The 22084-nt window shown below is 37.4% G+C and overlaps 1 long non-coding RNA gene across 1 annotated transcript; it reads right to left on the reverse strand.

Annotated features, from left to right (window-relative positions):
* Positions 1-2726: 2726 nt before the first annotated feature.
* LOC122541859 lies at positions 2727-21460 on the reverse strand. Its single transcript, XR_006309693.1, has 2 exons — positions 21010-21460; positions 2727-12937 (listed from the first exon to the last, which is right to left on the reverse strand). It is a non-coding gene; the product is annotated as an uncharacterized LOC122541859 (long non-coding RNA).
* Positions 21461-22084: the final 624 nt, after the last annotated feature.

The raw sequence follows: 22084 nt of genomic DNA on the forward strand, positions 1-22084 counted from the left end.
ATCGGAATAGTGGTACAGCTTGCTGGTCAGGAAAGCAGATACATTTATGAAACAGTGAACACAGTATTTAGTTGTTTGAAATTATTAGGCATTATTGATGAAATAGAAAACAAATCGAGGAACTGCTTTTACATTTCTCTTCAATCACTATGTAGCACATGTCTCCTACAGAAAACAACTCCAACAATTTGTGTTGCCAGTACATTTTAGGCCACTGAAAATGTGGGCTTTTTTGATTAGATTACTTACAGTGTGGAAACAGGCCCTTCAGCCCAACAAGCCCACATCGACCCTCCGAAGAGCAACCCCCCCAGACCCATTCCCCTACATTTAACACTACGGGCAATTTAGCATGGCCAATTCACCTAACCTGCACATTTTTGGACTGTGGGAAGAAACCCACACAAACACGGGGAGAATGTGCAAACTCTACACAGACAGTTGCCTGAGGCGGGAATTGAACCTGGGTCTCTGGTGCTGTTAGGCAGCAGTGCTAACCACTGTGCCACCATGCCACCGATTCTTTTGTTGTCAGCATTCTTGATGAGGCTAGTAAATGTCCTGTTCCACCCTCAGCAGGTATGCCATAATGGTAATGATGGCATGGTGCTGCACAATGCTACCCTGCAGGATGTTTTCGCATTATTTTCATAGTAGGATATTCACAAAATATAGTGATGCAACTCCATGAACATCTGTTGGTCAAAATTTCACAATCAGCCTGTGTCTACCTGGAATGTTGAGTATCCACTTTGTAACCAGTTCACAGAAAGACATTACGCATGCTGTAAAATAAACAAGCGGCATGATGGCTCAGTAGTTAGCATTGTTGCCTCACAGCACTGGGGACATGGGTTCAATTCCGCTGTCGGGTGACTGTCTGTGTGGAGTTTGCACATTCTCCTCATATCTGTGTGGCTTTCCTCCCACAGTTCAAAGATGTACAGGTTAGGTGGATTGATCCCACTAAATTGAACATAGTGGCCGGGGATATGCAGGTCCAGCCATGGGAACTGCAGGGTTACAGGGATGGAGTAGGGTCCTGTGTCTGGATTGGATGCTCTTTGGACCGTCAGAGTGGACTTGATGGGCCAAATTGCCTGTTCCACACTGGAGGGATTCTATGATAAACGTAAGCAAGTGTCTCAGTTAGTTGCTTCCTCTGGGAACCAAACTGCAATGTCACTGCAGCTAAAGAAGAAATGCTACTGCAATCTAGCTGGATTCTACCTGGAGTATTGTGTGCTGTGGAGTACTAATCATTTGAAGAAAATTACTACTTTTCAGAAAATACCAAAATTATTAGAAAGCTTAGGAAAGTAGAACTTATTTCCTTGGAAAAAGAGGAATTTCATTTCCATCATTTTGGAGTTTACAAGAATATGCTACAAAGTGCATTGTTCATTGTGGCTAAAACAAAAGAAAGAATATGAAGGGATAGCAGGTGCAGAATTTAATTCCAAATCTGGAATAGAAATGAGAAGTGAGTTGCCATGAACTTCCACTGAAAGATATGAAATAAAATTTCAAAATTAAGACATGGGTGTTTCTCTTGGAAGAAGGGATGGAAAATTGAGCGAGATGGGTGACTAGGTTAACATCAAAATACTTCATCTGGCAGTGCCCAAAAGGTTTTCCTCTGGGCTGAAAAATTCTTATGGTCTGATTATGTTTTTTTAAGACATAGACAGGTAAAGAAGGTACACCTAGATTCTCTAGTGCACCAGTGATTATCTTTTCACAGTATTTACTCATTAACAAGGTTAATTTAGATGTTAACTGTTTGCAAACTATTTTAGTCAGTGTGGGGGTTGGTTAGCTGAGTTGACTGGACAGTCAGTTTGCAACATAGAATGATGCCAACAGCATCTCATTCTCAACCTTTCCCTTTGCCTGAGGCACCGTGACATTCAGGTTAAACCCACCACCGGTCACCTCTGTCTAATGGCAGAACAGTCCTTTACCTTAGTCACTGTATAGCAATTTCCTAGTTACAGTTGACTAACTTGATAAGTGGGAATGAATATTGTAGACTCCATAATAATTATTTTTTTTTTGCATATTTGCTGAACATGTTTTCATGTTCATAATCATAAAGGAACAACCAAAGTCATGCAAAATAAATGATCTGTCATAATTACAGTTTTATTTAAGAATTAAGTGAGTTCCTTTTCACTGAGTTGATTTTGGAAATAGGACCTGCACAACGATAGTGCCACCTAGTGATAGGTGCACATGGTCTCCTAAGCACTCAGTCACTGGGATGGAAACATTTAATAACAGTTGTACAAAGGTGTATTGAGATGTAGCATGCTTACAATTCTGAAACCTCATGTAAATTTCGGATCATATTCTTTGATGAGTACCAAGCACTTAATTTTACATGAGTATTTCTTCTAATTGATTATCTAATTGCAGTTTTGTTCCCAAGTTTTGCAGCAATATTATCTTACTTATAGTCTCACATGCTATTTTTGTAGCTTATCTCATTTGATTGCTTTTTACATTACTTCAGGGTCCTATGGTCCTATTGTAGCACAGATAAGTTCCAACATTTAAGAAGATGTATTTAAAGCACATTGGCTATATGCAATGAAAACAATTGCTGAGAATGGAACTGAAGGCCATAATTTAATCAAAGAGCTACACACTGAGCTATGTATTACAGAATCATTGTTCTTATGGTTTATTCATAGAAACCCCAAATTAACATACAGTCCTGTAACTCCTGTTGAAACAACTTGTTTTTATTAGCACATGCAAAGATTGGAAGCATGATTTTTTTTTTTACAAATTCATACAAAACCAAGAAATAGTGAACAAACAAAGGAAATGCTGGAGAAACTCAGTAAGTCTGGCAGCATCAATAGAAAGACAGAAAACCGAGTTAATGTTTTGAGTTTCTCAAGGAGTCATATCAGATTCAAAACATTAACTCTGTTTTTCTCTCTCCACAGATGCTGCCAGATCTGTTGAGTTTCTCCAGCACTTCCTGTTTGTTTCAGATTTTCAGCATCAACAGCATTTTGCACTTATAAATAGTGGAAAAAAAATCAAAGTTTATTTATTTAAATTTACCAAGCTGCAGAAGAATCTAACAACTGTAGGGAATCTAATCTAATCTAATTGTTTCCCTAACTATTTCCCTAAATATTTACATATATTTTAATAAATTTCACAGACAAAGTAACAATATATAAATGGGCAAACCAATTGTAACAGTGTTGTAAACTAGCATTTAGTATCTTATAAATGAAACATTATTTTGTTACTCACGCATGAAATACGAATAAAACATCTCATTGTTGCTTATTCAGAAGAAATAATTCTGTTGTCTTCAGGAATTCTTAGAGTTTATGACATAAGTACGTCTCTTAAAATACAACTTTAAAATAGAAATGTAGCCAATAATCATTCAAAATTCATATGCCTGATGATGTAAAGCAGAAATTATGTCTTGTTCAAAGTAAGTCAAAGATAGACTGAATTTCTCATAGATCTCTCAACCCAAATAGTCCACATCTACCTCCTTCTGAAGAGTGAAGACCAGGAATTTTCTGTCAGCTCTTCCTTCATGGAACATATTGCCTCCGACATTGACTCTGCTTTCTCTCTCTTTGTCCCAGGTTTTCCCAGCCACACGTTCAAATTTTCTAGCACCCGAGAAAAATTCTAGAGAAAAAAACTACCAATTTATCAGTTTCCAGTTGCATGGGACTAAAATATAAATATAAAAATTAGGAGTATAAGTAAACCATTTGCTTCTCTAGCCTACTCTGCTATTCAATAAGTTCATGGCCAAATTGTTTATGTTTCAAATTCCACACTCCTCTCTAATCCTGATGATTGATTTCATTGCCTAACAAACTCCTATCTGCCAACACTTTAAAATATTCATTGTCTCCTCACCTCTTCTTGCTTCTGAGGCAGGAAGTTCCATAATCACAGAACCCGCTGAGATAAAAAAAACCTCTTCATTCTCTTTTCAATATGGAATTTCAATTACCAATGTTTCTGTTTCCTCCTTGTAAAGAATTCCAAATTGTTTCCACAAACTAACCCAACCTCTGTCAAGATAAACTTATTCTCACATTTGAACAATTTTTACTTTACCTTCATTCATTATCTTTATGGAATCTAAAGCATCAACTTAGATTTCTCGAGTGCCGTCAACTTAATAAATCTTTGCAAGGAACTTCTCAGGTACATTATAAAACAAAATTTAATATTAAACTGTATAAAGTGATATTAAGTCAAAAAAGTAGGTTTTAATAAGTGTCTTAAATGTCAGAAGAGAGGTAGAAATTATAGAGATGCAGGTATGGTCTTCCAGAGCTTGGGGCCCAGGCAACTAAAGGTATAGGCACCATTGGTGGGTTACAATCATGGACCTCTAGAGACAAGATGAAAGGAATACAGATATCTTAGTACACTATAGAGCTGGAGGAGATTTCAAAGATAGGGAGGAATTTGAAGGCAAGAATAATATTTTTGAAAATTAAGACATTTCTCATTCCTGGGAGCTGATGTTGGTCAGCAAACACAGGAGTGATGCTTCAAGTTAAGAAATGGCCAGCAGAGTGATAAAAGATCTTCTGGAGGTAGAATGTGGGACAAGAGCCAGGAGTGCATTGAAAATCTTGAGTCCTTAAGCAATAAAGCCCTGAATGAGGGTTTCAGCAACAGATGATCTGAGACACAGGTGAATTTGGGTGATATAATGAGGTGGAAATAAGTAATCTTAGTTATCATGTGAATATGAAGTCAGAGGCACATCTCAGGGTCAAATGTGACACAAGGTTGTGAACAGTCTGGCTTATCTCAGTCTGGAGTCAAGAGTGTGGGGCTGGAAAAGCACAGCCAGTTAGGCAGCATCCAAGGAGCAGGGGAATCGATGTTTCGAGCATAAGCTCTTCATCATCTCTGTCTGACCAAAGGGACAGGGATGGAGTTGGTAATATGGTTTTGGAGGAAGATTGGTGTCAGCACATTGTCTCAAACAACCCTTACCTTGTACAACATACCAGAAGATGCAAACATCACAAGGTGCGAGAGCAATCATCTGGGAAAATAATACAGAAAATAGTACCAATTTTTTGAGAAAGGGATGATAACTGTATAGGTCCTCTCTTCTTTTTCATAGAAAATATTATGTTTCAGTGCTATTCAGGTGCATTCCTAACAACATTTTACAGCATATGACTGTGTTTGTGTCTTTTGTTGCTTTAGTCTGAATGTAGAAATCTCAATGACTTTTCTTCTAGTTTCCATTCTTTCCTCCCTTTACATGATACATCTCTAAATCTTATTTTCCTTCCTTAACTTCTCTGTCTCCATTTCTGGATATATCCACTTTAAGCCCACTGACTTGAATAACTACCTTGACTACACTTTCCACCAATCATTTCTGGTGCATCTGATCCATCATATGTCTCCTCTATTTGTCACTGGAGCAACCCCACTGCTGTTACTGAGATTGTCAACCAGACTATTCCATTTCATTTCTTGCACCTCAACTCTAAACCCTCCACCTTATTCTAAGAACCAGAACATGATTCTTCTCATCTTCACCTTCTACCCCATCAGCCTTCATATTCAATGGATCATTGAGCACCATTTCTGCCATTTTCAGTGTGATGCCACCACCAAATATATCTTCCACCTCCTTCCCCTTTCAGTATTGCAAAGGGACCATTCCCTCTGCACCACCCTGGTTCACTACACAGTTACCCCCTCAACACTGCCTCCCCTTCCCATGCAAGCAGAGGAGGTACACGTGTCTTTTTATCTCTCCCTTTTCACCATCCAAGTCCCCAAATATGTGAAACAATGAATTAATTCTTTAGTATATATGCTGCTCCTCCACACTGGAAATATCATCACCAGATTTGGTGACTACTTTGTAGAACACCTCATTTCAGTATGCAAGCGTGACCCTGAGTTCCAGTCATTGGTCATTTTAATTCTCCCGCTCCACCATCTCTACTCTGACATCTGTTCTGGACTTCCTACTCTGTTCAAATAAAATTCAACATGAGTTTGAGAAATGAGACCTCGCCTTTAGATGAGGGACATCACAGTCTTGCAAACTTAACGCTGAGTTCAATAACTACAAATCTTAAGTTGCTTTTGGATGACTGTTGTTGTTAATGCCATGCCCACTCACATCTCTCCAGCTCCATCTTCTGTTTCTTCACAACCCCACTGCCATCTTTAGCTTTACACTTTGCGCTCTTCTGTCATTAAACTCTTTTGCCTTTCATCCCATTACAATCCTTTCCCTTGGTTTTTTATCCTGACCTCTGCCACTTTTCTGATCTCTGTCCTTGTATTAAACTTGTTGAATCTTTAACTTTCCAATGGGTTGCCAGTTATGATCCGCTTGCACTAACTGTGGTACAAGTAGACAGCACACAAAGTTGGTATTGTCACATCATTTACATTAGTGGTACTATTGAGCTGTGTAGTCTCTGTGCTGCTGGTTGCCTCTGTACTCAGCATGCAGCAAAGCAGTATCGTGCTTATATGAGGTCTAACCAGACCTCTGTTTTTAAAGGCAGTCTGATCCTCTTAAAGGGAATATACGCTAAATAATAGCAGGCTGTGCTGAGTTCTATTTGTGTATTGCTTAAAAAGAAGAATGGTTTGTGAGCCAAAGTGGGGCTCCAGCATCAGGGATGGTTGTTGGAGGTAAATGGCAAGACATGGTTCCACGAATAATGGTGGTGGGGCAGGAGCTCAGGAGGTCTCCAAGGACATCCCTCAGAAGGGAACAGGTGCTCACGGAAGTCAGTCCCTTTAATCTGGATCTACTGAGCTAACAGAGTGACTCAAGAAGTCTAATGATCTTATATAGATAGTCATAGTCAGTGAACACGGCTTTGCATCCTATTTCATGCACTACATGCTCGAAATATCGACTCTCCTGCTCCTCGGGTGCTGAATGACCGACCATGCATTTCTAGCACCACACATTTTGACCGGCATCACATCACCCGCCTCTCTCACTGCTCAGTACATAACTAAACTATCAGTAGTCACTAGCACTTCAGACTCATATCTAATATTCAGATATTTGAACCAATATTGCTCCCATACACCGCTGGATATTCAGCCATGGCAGTTATATTGCCTAAACGTAGTGCAATACAAATAGTGACATTTTGACCAGTCCCTTTCAGGATAAGGTCACACAAAGTAGAAAGGAGAAGAATAGAACTGGATTGGCAGGGCACAAGTATCCTTCTATTTCCTACATCCTCTGGTGGAATTGGTTTTCAACATCATGGAATTAACTGTGACAAAGCATCTAATGTCACTGAGAATGTTGAGGATGGTTGCTTCATGATCCTCCTGAACTGTCAGCTTACCTTGATTCTGCCACCATACTGAGCAAACCGCTGTGAGTGTGATCACGGATCATTTGCTTCCCATGTATGACCCCTTTCCTGACTTCTATCATCCCCTTTGATTTCCTTTCAGACATTTAGCAATTGCCACAAATCCAGTCAAACCATTCCAGTTGAAGCCGGGAAGAAGTCTTTCGGAGTTTAGAAGGTGGTATAAAGTCACTGGCTCGGTATTGCTGACCTTTGTTGCAGACGCAAATCTCTAAAGCAGCGAATATTGGCTCAATGTGGCTAATGAAATGGAATGGTGCCCATAAGTCAATGTTGGAGTGTAAGCTTGGGAATCCAGAATAGCATGGCCTCAGGAGACAAGATTAAGCCACTCAGAAGTGAGCAGTCTCTGACGCAGTCCAAGTCAGTGTGGTTTTTGAGGCAAGTTGGGTCTTTGAAAGTAAAGAGTTGAAACCCCTCAGGAGGAGAACAGAATGATATGTGATGTTGGTGACTCAGTGGTATTGAAGTTGGTGGATGTGTGTTAGAAAGTGGTTGACTCAACAGCTTGAGGGATAGACAGGCGAGTTTGCAGCTGAGATTTTGAGTCTTTGAGCATGGTCGGTTGCCTCGGGGATGCAAGTGCTGGTGAAGGCTGAATAAACATCTGGAAATGGAAAATGCACAACCCGTGGTTGAGGTTCATGTGAGAACCATCAACATTTTCAGGATAGATTGGACATCTTGTATAATCGGTTTCAGGTGTTAGGGAGAATATTGAAACACCAGATCTCCAGACTGGTAATCTAAAAAATACTGCCTGTGCCATGAGCTTCACCCGCGTAGAGGTAAATGTGTTGGATGGATGTTTTGGTAAATGTGTTGCTTAAGATATGGTTTATTAGGGAAGGGTTATGATTTTTGGGACATTAGGATCACTTTTGGGAAAGGACCTGCGCAGAAATGGAACTAAGCATCTGGCTGAGAGATTAAATACTGTAGTGGAGATAGATTTAAACTTATAAGGCAGGCAGGTGAATTGACGAATGAGCCCAGTTTTAGAAGTACCAGAGAGGGCAAAAGAGAGAAAATGGGGAACAGAGAAAAGGAAGTGAGGGAAGGCTTGAGTGTTGACAGTGAACAAAATCATGCTTGCATCTTAATGAGCAAGAGATAAAGGCAAAAATAATTGTATATATGTAAATACACAGAGTGTAGTGAACAAATTGGGAAACTAGAAGTAGAAATTATATGATATAACACCATTGACAGAAACATGGCTCAAGCCAGAACAGGATTAGATACTTAACATTCCAGCTTTTAAGATTATTTGTAGAAATAGGGTGGGTAAAAAGAGAAGAGGTATAGCAGTTTTGGTAAATAATAATATCATTGCCTTTGAATGAGATGACGTTGAATTAGAATCTATATGGTTCGAGGTGAGAAACAGGATGAGAGCGGTGACGTTAGCAGCATTTATTAAAGACATCCAAATAGTGGTAAGGAAGTAGGAGTGAACATTTGTAAGCAGGTTATGGAAATCTGCAGGACAATTAGGTTGTGATAGTCAGTGATTTCAATTATGCAGGGTAGACTGGGAAAAAAGTGAGATTGTGGGGTATAGAAGGGGGAGAAATTCCTGCAATGAGACAGGAGAAATTTCTGGAATTGTACATTTCCAGTCCTACTATTGATGGACCTGTGCTTGATTGGATCCTAGGAAATAAGGCAGGCCAAGTGGAGAATGTCAAAGTGGGGGAGCATTTGAGAAATAACAGTTATAACGTAATAAAGGTCAATGTTAAATTGGGAAAGGTTTTTTTTTTAAAAATCAGTCAAGGATTAAGATTCCAGACCGGAAAAGGACAGATTTTCAGAGTTTAAAAGTTGAAGTGGAGTAGGTTGATAGGAAATACATTTTGGTAAACAGTAGATGAAATGGCTGTGTCCTAAAAAAGGATCACTAGACACAAAATGTTAACTCAGCTCTCTCTCCAAAGATGCTGCCAGACCTGCTGAGTTTCTCCAGCAATTTCAGTTTTTGTCTCTATTTTTCCTTTGGGCTGTGTTTTACTACAATTTGGTTGTTAATTTATGCTTAGCCTGTGTTAAAGATAAAAAAAAGGTAATATAGATTATTTTATCTTTCTGATTTTCTAAAGATTTTTAAAATGCAAAATCGTATGGTTATTCTCTAAATAAGTATTGGAGATTTCAAATTTTGTCTATTTTGAAATAAAAAGTTATAGTCTCTATCTGGATCATAAAATGGGGTCTGATCTGTCATTGCTACAAAATCTGTTTGGAAAATGCTGATGAACATACATAATCAAGATGCTTGGTTCATTTGTTGACCCATATGTCATGCTCCATTCGTGATGAAGGAATTCACTCCAAGATGATAGTGGGCATTAGGCAGAGTGTGCCAACGTGTTTTCTATACCAACCTAGTCACATTGCAGAATCAGAGGCACTTTGAACAAGACAGAAATGTTGGAACCTGTACCATCAGTATTTGTAGCTCCAGACCACGACATGGATGGATAGTGCGTGTTACCATAGCAAATGGACGCCTTGGATTGGATTTGATATCTATCTCCTTGTCCTGTATGGTGGAGGTTTGAGTGCTATGCATCAGATCTGTCTTCCTTCAGAGAGCTGAAGGACAATAAACTGAAAGGACAGAGCTAAAACAAAGTACAGTTACTTCCATTTGCCATACTTCTGTAAAATACACTTTTCTTTGTGATCATGAAGTTGAGCCTGGCAGTTTTCATTTTGTAATGAGAGATTTTTTAAATCTCTAAGTGTCAGCAGAGGTAGTTGAGTATTGAGGCAAAAGTTAACTTTTATTTTTGTCTTGAGCAATTAATTTTTGCCTTTCTCTTGCTCTGGTAATTCATTTATATTTTTGCTGCTACGTTCTGGTTAAGTATGTCATGATTTGCAGTCAATAATGGTCTTTATACAGTAAGATAAATGTTATTCTTTAAATTGCCAAATATATATATATATCATTGCATAGCATCATATTGATGTGCTTCTGTTCATATTTAAAATATTGCATTTGATTGATTACAATGATTGCCAGATAATGAAATGAATGGCATTTTGAACAAAGATACCATGATCCTTTAAAACCACATATTAATCCAGTACTGTTACTAATTCACAAAAGTTAATGAAATTATTAATAGAATACTGGCAATGTATATTTTTCTGATACCTTTGTAAAGATATGGTAAGTAAAGTAAGGGGTAGATATGCAATGTCTAATATTTTTAAAATCATTACCCACAACACATAACAATTCTTAAGAAATAAAAATCCAGCATGAAAAGTGGTCCAGTGTTGGCTAATAAAATAATTTAAAGACAGAATAGATTAAAAGTAAGAGCTTCTAATGTTCCCAAAGAAAATCAAGTGTGAGATTGGGGATGATCTTAAAATTCAGAAAAAGATGACCAAGAAGAAGATAGAAAGACAACTGAAGTTGTAAGTAAACTAGGAACAGACATAGAAATAGATTGGAAAAGTTTCTGTAGGTATATAAAAACATTAATGGAAGAAAGGAGATTAATAGTAGCAAGCATCTTTCTAACAGGCCGACAGATAAATTGCTAGTGGAATAAACAAATAGCAGAAACATTAAACAAACCCTTTGTATCCTTCATGTTAGAAGACACAAAGAGCATTCTAGAAATAATGAAGGACAAAGAGATTAGTGAGATTGAGGAACTTTTAAAAAAATGTTTTAGTACACATACTGTACTGGGCAAATTAATGGAGCTAAAAGCTGACAAATCCCTTGGACCTGATGGTTTATGTCATAGGAGATGGCTACAAAATTAGAAGAAGCATTTTAATCCTTTAGCTTTTAGAATAATCTCTAGGGATTGGAAACAGCAAAGACAAATTTGTTATTCAAGAAGGGGGAGAAAAAACATGGCTTCGAGGATTGAGGGTAATATGTTGTATGCATTGAAGTTTGGTTAACCAACATAAACCAGACAATCTGAATAAATGGGACATTTTACACTAACAAACTGCATTGTGGTACTGCAAGGATCTGTGCTTGGGGCTTACCTATTTATAATTTACATCAACAATTTGTAGTGTGTCCATGCTTGCTGATAATATAAACTTTGATCAGAAAGTAAGGTCTGAGGAGAATGCAGACCAGTTACAAAGGGATATGGATGAGTGAGTAAACAAAATTGTTCCTCATGGATCATAATTTGAAGCCAGATGTATTTATTCATTTTGGTAACAAAAATATAAAAACAAAATATTTATTAAATGGCAAGAGTTTGGGAGATGTTGGTTTTCAAAAGGCATTTGCATACATACAATTCACAGGAAGTTAACAAGCACAGTCAACAATACAAAATTAGGGGAAGACAAGTGGAATATAAGCTTTTCTTACATAGGTTTTGGAGTAAGACTAAATAAGTCTTGCTGCATTTATAGAGGACCTTAGGGAAATTACAAGTGCAATGCTGAGAACACTTTTGATTTCCATACCAAACGAAGGATACACTTCTCTTCAAAGGAAGGTACCAAAGGATCAGTAGATTGACTCTTGGGATACAGAGATTCTCCTATGAGGAGAAATTCAGAGGATTAAGCCTACTGCCTGAAATTTAAATGAATGAGAAGTTATCTCACTGAAAGATATACAGTTCTCAAGAGACTTGACAGGATAGTTGCTAGGGAGGCTGTCTTTCCTGTCTAGAGCTAGGAATCACAGCCTCACAAGGAGGGTTTAAACAGTAAGGATTGAAATGAGAATAAATTTCTTCACTCAAAGGACTGTGAATATTTGGAATCCTCTAAACCTGAGGGCTGTAAGTATTCAATCATCAAATACTTTCAAGTCAGAGATTGATGGATTTTTAGGTGTTTTGTTATCAAGCAGTAAGGTGGAGTTGAGGTAGAAGATCAGCTATTATCTTACTGAATAACAGAGTAGGCACAGAGGGCCAAATGGCCTATATTTGCTCCTTCCATTCTTATGGTGCATTTGGCCTACTATGTCAGCCACGTTTTCAGAGGTTAATGGTAAAAACAGTTTTTAACTTCTGCAAAATTTTGTGGCTAGTTACATGGAATCACTTTGAATATATCTCTGCACACAGCCATCATAGTGAATGACAGCAGTCTCCATTTTGCATAATTAATTACAATATGGCTTAGACTTAGCTTCAGATTCAAATTTCTATGCACAAAGTTTCAAAATTTAACAGTCTGCATTAGTTAAAGGCCGATTGCCTTTACCACGACAAATCATTAGTGCATTTGTAATGATAGCGAAGCTTATTGGATTTTAAAACTTTAAGACAGCAGGCGAAATCCAGGAGGTGATCTGACAACATTTACCATCAAATACAATCTCACTTTCATGGCCTGACAGTGAACATTCTGTATCCACTTCTTTATCAGGTAGATGTTTTAAAGTTAGTTAATGATTTCTGCTGAAGTTGCATTTGTCGTGTACTATAGTAGGACATGCTGAAACCTAACACGCCGAGAAATAGAGCTGTCCCATGCATCAATGTGTCTGTATTGTTCAGTGTCATTTTGCCAGCAGATCGACTCTAAAAGACAAAAAAAACTATTCTTAGTTTCAATAAAAGATAAGCAGTTATATTATAGGCAACCATTTTGAAATGGATACTTGTTTATAACAGTGAACAATCAATAACTCTACTCTTGCCTATGTATGATTCCAGGTAACATACAATCAGTTTCTCATTCATAATACTAAGGCCAGTCAGGATGCCAAAGAGTCTGCTGGGCAGCCATCTATGCTTACCTGTAATCATGTACAGGAAATTGCAACAATAGAAAATCAATACTATTTTATTCAGCATGCATTGCATATTTGGGACACATCATTGAATTGTTCTATTATTGTAACACAATGCAAAATAATTTTCAAATGAATATTTTAAAACATTAAAATATTTCAATAGTGGATTTTTGAAACTTCAAACATTAATTTTGTGTGGACAGAACAATTGCAGGTGAATGCATTTAATGCAAACAACCGTGAGGGCAAATAGCATGCTGGCCTTTATTGCAAGGGGATTATCGTATCTGAATAATAAGGTTTTGCTATAACTGTATAGGCCTTAGTGAGATCACACCTGGAATACTGTGCATAGCATCAACCTCTATACCAGAGGAAGGATATACTTGCTTTGCAGGTGGCATACCAAAATTCAACAGATTGTTTCTTGCAATGAGAAGGTTGTCCTATGAGACTAGGTAAGCTGTGCCTATCTTCATTGTCATTTAGAAGAATGGAAAGTGATCCCACTGAACGCTACAGAATTCTGAAGAAGTTTGACAAACACAAAAGTTGTTTCCTCTCATGCGGGACTCGTAAATTGGAGAAAAGTTTCAGTTATTTAGGACTAAGATGAGAAATTTCTTCATTCAAAGGATTGGGAACCCTTGAGGGTTGTGGATGCTCCCATTGTTCAACATACTTAAGGCTGGAATAAATAGATTTTGTTTCTCTGAGAACCACTACGGAGAGCAAGTATTCAAAGTGGAGTTGTGGCATGATTTTCTTGAATAATGGAGCTGGCTACAAGGATCATATGGTCTAGTCTCACTCATATTTTGTGCTGCCTTAATTTATACATACACATAATGAGAGTTATCAATAATATATCATAAAATGAATTATCTATTGAAATGAAACATCACATGTTTCATCACAATTACTAATTCATCACGATAGAAACAGAAAATTCTGGAGAAACTCAGAAGGGGCCTTAAAACTGATGGTTTCTATGCTGTTGAGAAAATAGGAGGAGCAAGTGGAACAAGTGGTGAGGCTGCCTATCAGAAAAGGCAAAGGGAACACTAATGGAAGTAGAGGAGAGATATAGAAGAATAGATATTAATAATAGGCGTTAATAGCAGAAAATAGCTCTAATGAGAGCAACACATGGAAACAAGTATGTCGTTGGAAGTATAATCAGAATGAAGAACAGTGTTTGAACTTGATCCTCCATTTTGATTATATCACCTATCCCCAACCTTGCATTTTGTTTGAATGGGTTTGCGGTCATCAAAGCTGGCTTATTTTTGCTATTAACGCCACTGTTTTTAATCTACATATTTCCTATACTGCCATTAGAATGTATTTCGTCTTTTACTTTGGCACCACCTGTTCCACTCAATCCGCCTCCCCTATTGTCAACGGCATAAAATGATCATTTTTCAGTCCACTTTAGTTCTGAAGAAGAGGCATATTAGACTCTAAATGTTAACTCTGTCACTTTCATCATAGATGCTGCCAGAGTTTGTCCATCACTTTCTCCTTTTATTTCAGATCCTCAGCACCCGCAGTACTTTGTTTTTATTACATTTTTACTGATTCTCTACTGTTGATTTAATCATACAAAGACATAGAGTAAATTGGGTGGACTTACCAGAACATCCATTACTGGCTCTGACAGCAATGATGATTCAAAGTTGAACAAAACCAATCCTACACACCTTATAGAAAGCATTATAAAATAAAATGTGAGGTTTGTAGTGAAATTGTAAAGGAATTATTAATAAATGCATTTACAATTTTTCTACAAATGGCGCACACTAAATCTGACCCTTTTAATAGTAGGACCTCATACCTTTGTGTTTCTGTTATTTTAAAATAATATTTCACAACCAGTAAATTACTTGAGCAATTTAAGTTGCTAACTTTGTTTTTAGAAACATTAACTTCCAAGAATTATTGGTGCTTCTATTAGTTTATTACAGAAATCACAGGAAATGACGGTATTAATTTATTATGATGAATGCAAATATAACAAAATTCTATACATTTTCAAAATCAGCTTTATGGAAACAGAACTCCTTAAGTTTGTAGTTGGTCAATGTTGGTTGGCTGCATGAGCTAAAAACTATAGATAGTTACTCAAGGCTGGAATTGAACTCAGATCCCTGACGCTGAAAGGCAGCTGTGCTAACCACTTAGACACCATGCTGCTGAAATGTAACAGGATAGTTTGAAAAAAGTTTGAATATTAACACACTTCAAATACTTGGTTCCACGAGTAATCCACCCAGACCCATAGCCCTACCCTATTACCCTACATTTAAATCAATCTGTACTTGTACAAAATTTGATAAAAGGGTTTGTTTAATTGCAAACACATGATGCAATTGTGTCAGAAGTGGTAGTCTTTTGGTGCAAGGTTGTAGCAATGTGAAATACATTGAACTCATTTATTTGGCCTGCTACTGCTTGAGTTACTTGTTTGCCTTTGACCTATTCCACGGAAATGAATGTTATTCTCAGTTAGGTTTTTGGGTTTATCTGGGTTGAAACAAAATTCTGTTCTGTATAGCAGCAGATAAAAAGACAGATAGTCAATTTAAATCAAGTGAAAGTGGGAAATAACATTAGGTTAAAAGCTTTGCGTGAGTCCAAAAGACTGTCTGCTAACATGCCAAACTGAATGCATCTAATCTCCAACATAGCTTTACTAATTGAATAGAAACACAGTATAAAAAGTGATAAAGGTGTACAGCACAGAAACAGACCATTCAGAACAACGCGTCCATGCCGACCAGATATCCTAAGTTAATCTAGTCCCATTTTCCAGCACTTGGCACATATCCCTCCAGACCCTTCCTATTCATATACCCATCCAGATGCCTTTTAAATGTTGTAATTGTACCAGCCTCCACCACTTTCTCTGGCAGCTCATTCCATACACGTACCACCCCTTGCATGAAAACGTTGCCCCATAAGTCTCTTTTAAATCATAAAAATGAATTCAAACAAAATTTGAATTGTGAGTCTAAACTGATTACCTAATTTAAACCATTGGAACCAAGGAGACAGTTTCTGAAATGGCTCGAATAAAACAAGATCTCTTTGTGATCCAAATAAAAGTAGCTCACACTAACTTGCAATATTGCTGCTTCAGATATGACAGTACACTTTGGAAATAATCAGAAAACTCAGCAAATATTGAGATCCTGTTGTCTCTCGCTACTTATAGACTTCCAGTGGAAGGTTTTGATGAGCCAATCATCAGAGAAGAAAGGCATGTGGAGATCCTGCAACCTGTCATTTTCTTTGACTATGAACATGAACTGTGTTGAGGAATGGCTGATAGGACAAGCACCTTCTCACAACTTGAAACTGAACTTGAAAAAGTTCCAAGGACATTTCCATGTTGATGCTAAACAGATAGAAAAGATCAGTCTTTTATAGTAAAGAAAGAGAGCACTGTCTGAAAATTGCTGTGGGGCCCTCTTGTGATGCAGTGGTAGTGTCCTGACCCAAAGAGAGAAAAAAAATTGTTTTTAAGAAATTGGGTCCAAGATGACGCTCCATAGAGCAAAACAGAGAGTCACATTCTTCTGCACCATCCCCTTAGTACTGAAAGTTTATTTGTTTCAAATCTACATCCAACTGACTGTTGAAATCATTGATGGACTTTATGTCCACCTCCCTTACTGGCAGCATATTCCAGATAGTCACTGCTTCTTCCTCACAAACCTCTCCATTTCATGATTTAAAATTTTAGATCTATCTTCCATAATCCTTGCACCATCAGCTAATGAGAACAGATTATTTGGGGTGGCTCAGTGGCTCAGTGGTTAGCACTGCTACCTCCCAACACCAGAGACCCAGGTTCAATTCCCGCCTCGGACAACTGTCTGTGTGGAGTTTGCATGTTCTGCGTGGGTTTCCTCTGGGTGATCCAGCTTCCACCCACAGTCCAAAGATGTGCAGGTTAGGTGAATTGGCCATGCTAAATTGCCCATAGTGTTAGGTGGATTAGTCAGGGATAAATATAGGGGGGGTGGGTTTCTCTTCGGAGGGTTGTTTTGGGCAGAAGAGACTGTTTCCATGCTGTAGGTAATCTAATCTATCTAAAAAAAATAATCTTTATCTACCTCATCCAAACCAATATATTCTTCTACATCTCTCTCAAGTATTCCCTTAATCTTCCTTACTCAAATTACAACAGCCTCTGTTTCTCTGATGTAACCTTACAGTCAAAATTCCCCATCCTTTGCATCCTCTCATGAATTCTCACAACCTTAAGTATGGTGAACTGGACTAGTTAAAAAACAAGGGCTGCAGATTCTGGAAACCAGGTTCTAGACTAAAGTGGTGCTGGAAAAGCACAGCAGTTCAGGCAGCATCCGAGGAGCAGGAAAATCGACATTTTGGGTAAAAGCCCTTCATCAGGAATAGAGAGTGAACTGAACTCAATGTGAAATTCCAGTTGTGACTCAACCTGAGTTTTATTAGTGTTCAACATAACTTTCTTGCTTGTTTACTCAAGGTCTTTATTTATGAAGCTCAAACTCATTTCTTTGCTTAACTACATTTTCAATATGACCTGCCACCTTCAAAGATCTGTGCATCTGCACCTTTCCAGGTCTATGTCATCAATTGCTTTTTGTAACATTTTCAGTGGAAAGTTGTCAATATGTACTCTTTCTTCAAATTCTCTTCCCAAAGGCTCTTAATGAAAATAGTGTAGACTAGTTCAAAACTGTACATGTAGATGGAAATGTTACTAATATCCCTCCGCGGGAAGCTGGGAGTTTTGCTCTATGAGGTGAGTGGGGAGGATACTTGCATTTTGTTTGAAGTGTCTGTAAGGAATTAAAGTCTAAAAATACCTAAGATAACTGACACTTGGGTTTCTTCAGCAAACATTTCCATGCTGATATTGAAACTCTGACCTGAGGGATTCCCTGAAACAAGTCTTCTACTGCTGCACTAATTGTTATGTACAATCTAGATTAGATTACTTACAGTATGGAAACGGGTCCTTTGGCCCAACAAGTCCACACTGACCCTCCGAAGATCAACCCACCCAGACCCATTCCCCTACACCTACACATTGGGCAATTTAGCATGGCCAGTTCACTTAACCTGCACATCTTTGGACTGTAGGAAGAAACTGGAGCACCCAGAGGAAACCCACGCAGACACAGGGAGAATGTGCAAACTCCACACAGACAGTTGCCTGAGGCAGGAATTGAACCCGGGTCTCTAGCATTGTGAGGTAGCAGTGCTAACCACTGTGCCACCTACTACTATTCGTGGTTTCCACAAAATTGGATGACAATTTATCGCAATGCCAAATGGGAGCAACATTCTTTTCTCATTGGTTAACTGGCAGCAACAATGGACATAAGAATATCTCAAATATTAGCTGGGATGTCAGTGTGCTCTCTGTACATAGGTGTTATTTGATATAGCAATTTCTAAACATTATCATGCTTGTAATGGAGCACCTGTTTTTTATGAATGTATTTTATAAAACAAGGCATACCTGGCATAATGCTTCATCAAGTTTGGATGACAAGAAATTTTTATGAAGTTCACAGATGGGCTGTTATATTTTTAAGAGTATTCAGATTTTCAGAAATGCTCACCTAACAAATCAGGCATTTAAAACCAAAAGAGAAAATGCTGGAAAATCTCAGCAGGCCTGGCAGCATCTGTAAGGAGAGAAAAGAGCTGACATTTCAAATCTATCTGACCCTTTGTCAAAGCTTTGACAAAGGATCAGTTAGACTCGAAACATCAGCTCTTTTCTCTCCTTACAGATGCTGCCAAGCCTGCTGAGATTTTCCAGCATTTTCTCTTTCGGTTTCAGATTCCAGCATCCGCAGTAATTTGCTTTTAAATCAGGCATTTAATTTCTTTTTCACAATGAAGACAACATATTGTGTGTTTACAGTGTAGCTGGAAAATTCCAGTTGTGCCCGATCTTCTCGTACACTAATACTTTTGTTTGTTTGCTTCTGTCTGCTCTATTTGTTTTACATTTGACCACTGAGTGAAACCTATGATTGGTTACTAAACATCAGGTGACCCAAAAAGAACTGGTAAGGACAACCCAGTATTATGCTTCTGGAAGTTCATTGTCAGGTGTTGATGTCTTATAAACACTTGGAAAACACAAGAAAGAAAAAAATCTCAGTCAGGCAAAGTGAAATAACATTTACCTAAACTAATAAATGTTGTAGAGAGGCAGTTAATGTTGCACAAATCATGGCGTGAAAGGTCTAATGTGCTAAGAAAAGAATTTTCAGTGACGGAAAAGTAGAGTGGTGAAACTGCATAGGTCCTGGGGTGTTATACAAAGATAGGAGCTGCAAATTGGTGGAAAATTTTGATTTATCCATTTAGCTTGTAATTTTTCCTGAACCTACCAAGCATGACAATATTCCGAGGACGTCTGCAGAATGTTGATTGAAGGTGAGTTTAATGAGTCTGTAAAATGTACCATAGTTCATATAAACTTAAAAGACTTTCAATTTTTGCAGCTTAGTTAATCATCCAGAGTATTATCAATTATTATTGGTCAAGAGATGAGAGACCACTGTCCATTCTTTATATGTTAGTACATTTTTGAGTTTTAATAATATGGGTATTTTGTGGCAATATAAACAGGAGTTTAACATGATGATTAACATTATTTATGTGTAAAATACTGTACTTCAAAAAATAATGTGCTTCTTGTTACATTCTTCTAAAAATGTTTGAAATAAATACTAATTTACAATTCAGATAAAGGATACTACTAACATTTTAATAAAGAGATTACTGACATGATGAACATTTTTAAAGTTTTTGATGCTATTCCTGAGATTTCCAGAATTCACAAATTGTCTTAATTTACTACTGGTTGTGAGCTTTAAAAATTCCTGATTCACTTTCCAATGTTAAACTTCCATCCAGCTCTCTGGCTCTTTCATGCAATGCAGCAATGCCTACTTTTTGAGAAAGACAGTATTAAACTAAGCAGCTCTACAAAAGGAACAATACATTCAACATTTTATAATAATGCTATTGTTATCCATTGCAAGCTGCTGTCACAAAATTGTTGACCATGTTACATAAATTACGTATATAAAATCCTATGCATTACAAAATTCTAATTTATTAATATATTTTACCCCCAATAACCATGTTTCCATCATAATTGTCTGTCCTCATTCTTGTTTATAAATTGCTTAGCGTCATTTAAATGGATGTGTGTAATTCAAGGTATCGCAGTAGCTACCATTCATTACTGGATTTCATCTTTGTGTTCTTTGTAAATCAGATTTTAATCTGAAATCTATTTAAAACGTAAGCTCGGAGGCAAAAGCTCAGAAATAAGACTACCCCCTGTGCCTATGCCATATGATGAAATGGGCATTTTAGACGTTGCGTGCTTTTTTGTTGTAATATTACTCAAAACAACAGAAACTGGCAGTGATATCAGTCATAACACTGAGTACACTCAGGAGTTTCTCATGCAGAACATCAACAATGGCCTAAATGCAACAAGACATTTATTTTGGATTTAAGGAGATTTGCAACATTTTCTATAATTTTAGAAAATGTATAATCTATAATTCAGAATAAAATTTGCTTTATATGGAATGAGTCCAATTTGCAAAAGCTCAGTTAAAAGCATAAGTAAAGATTACAAAGTCTCCCAAAAACTAGTTTAATTTATTGACATAGATTTCAAAACTGTATCATTTAACTGCATGTACATGTGAATTCAGTAATTTTGATATGCAAGAACTAAAAGTTATTATACAAAACTAAAATACACTGACTTAAACTTCAGACAAATTCTCCACACTCAAACCACCTTTTTCTAATGCTCACCTGCAGCAGTCTGATGTATCCAGGTATCATAGCTCGTAGTGGAATAAACATTTTCAATCAAGTATTTCTTTTTTGATGCTGTAGAGATATTGGAGGTTGCAACTGAATTATATTTTCATTGGGATCTTTTGCTTACAAAATTACAGTATTTTCACAGATTAATATTAATTAACAAAACAGTAAATTTGACTAATGCACTCAACTGTCTTTGTGAGCGCTTTATATACAAGCTTCAAGTAAGAATAAACTAAATAAATTGCATGATCTGTCACATGTCAATCTGGAGTGCTTATATGTTGACAAAAGGCCTTGAGCTAGAAGGCTAAGACAACCTGCAATATATTTACAGAGATAGGCTCAGCTTTATCTGATTTTACACAATGTTGATGTTCAGAATTGAAAGGTAGGACATTGTGCCTAATTGCTGGCAAGGGGCCAGCAGTGTTGCCAGCACAGCCACAGAAAATCAGTGCACCTGTCTCACTTTCTTCACTACTACTACTGGTGTTAGTTGCAACCCTTGAAACAACTTGGTGGTCACGGTGAGGTTTTGGACAGAGATTTTCAGAATGGTTCAGAATAGGGATTTCATTTGGGAAAGAGTGGGATGTTTGTGATGGCATAATTAGTCTGTGGATTTAATTTGGAACCAGAAGGAGCATTCCTATTCTTGCTTGCTCCACATTAAGGGATGGGGAAAATCTTAATCTAATTTTCATATTGAAATCTCCAGTAGTTCCTGAAGACTGAAGAATCTGACTGCAGCATAGTTTAGGGTTAAGGTGAGGATTAGGGTGACTAGGGAGGAAGCTGAACCAATATTGCAGATGTCTGATTCGGGCTTACTATCCACCTGACAGATTGAACTTGCTTATTTCATTTGTGTAGCATACGTGCAGGGTATTCAGATTTCTGGCCTTTTGCCCCCTGGCTTACATTTTAAATAATACTCAGATTGAAATTTTATTTATTCAGATCACAAAGAATTTTTAAAATGATTCTGCATTTTTACTACACACGAATCATATTTTTAGTTTGATAAAGTTGAACCAGTGTGGCCAGAAAATTGATAGTT

This window comes from Chiloscyllium plagiosum, chromosome 3 (assembly GCF_004010195.1).
Source record: "Chiloscyllium plagiosum isolate BGI_BamShark_2017 chromosome 3, ASM401019v2, whole genome shotgun sequence".
NCBI classification, from domain to species: Eukaryota; Metazoa; Chordata; class Chondrichthyes; order Orectolobiformes; family Hemiscylliidae; genus Chiloscyllium; species Chiloscyllium plagiosum.